This window comes from Palaemon carinicauda, chromosome 26 (assembly GCF_036898095.1).
Source record: "Palaemon carinicauda isolate YSFRI2023 chromosome 26, ASM3689809v2, whole genome shotgun sequence".
NCBI lineage: Eukaryota > Metazoa > Arthropoda > Malacostraca > Decapoda > Palaemonidae > Palaemon > Palaemon carinicauda.
Window position 1 is genome coordinate 71,884,596 of NC_090750.1, and position 836 is coordinate 71,885,431.

An 836-nucleotide genomic window follows, 5' to 3' on the forward strand; every position below is an offset into this window, starting at 1 on the left:
TATATATATATAAATAGATAGATAGATAGATAATAGATAGATAGATAGATAGATACACACACACACACATATATATATATATACATATATATATATATATATATATATATATATATATATATATATATATATATATATATATATATATATATATATATATACATTAAAGGAGTCATATGAAGGAGTGATATAGGCTGATGAAGATGAACTAATCATAATTAAGCTTGTAAGCAAATGAGGTATAATTACCTAAAAGTTATTACAGATTTTAATTATAATTTATTGAAAAAAGAAACTAAGAAGGTAAGATTACTTATAGGAAGAAGGAAAACATACAAACAGAGACATCACAAAGCAGCAAATTCTTTACAACGCAAACATTTCTCGAGAGCAGATTAAAACGCTTGACTCATGTTTACGAAATCACCTCCAGACATGTGCCATTGGACGGGTTCACAGCACATGGATATACATTCTCAGATTTTTTTTTTCAAATCGCTGAATAAAAATATCTTTACGTAATTCAAAAAAATGGAATGGTTAAATCACGCTTCCAAATCCCTGAATAAAGATATCTTTACGTTATTCCAAAAAAATCGGAATGAGTACAAACATTCTCAATTTTTTTTTCAAATCGCTGAATAAATATATCTTTCGTTATTCCAAAAAAAAAAAAAAACATTGGAATGAGTATATCACGCTTCTAAATTGCTGAATAAAGATATCTTTACGTTATTCCAAAAAAAAAAAAATTGGAATGAGTATATTACGCTTCCAAATCCCTGAATAAAGATATCTTAACGTTATTCTAAAAAAAATGGAATGGTTAAATCACG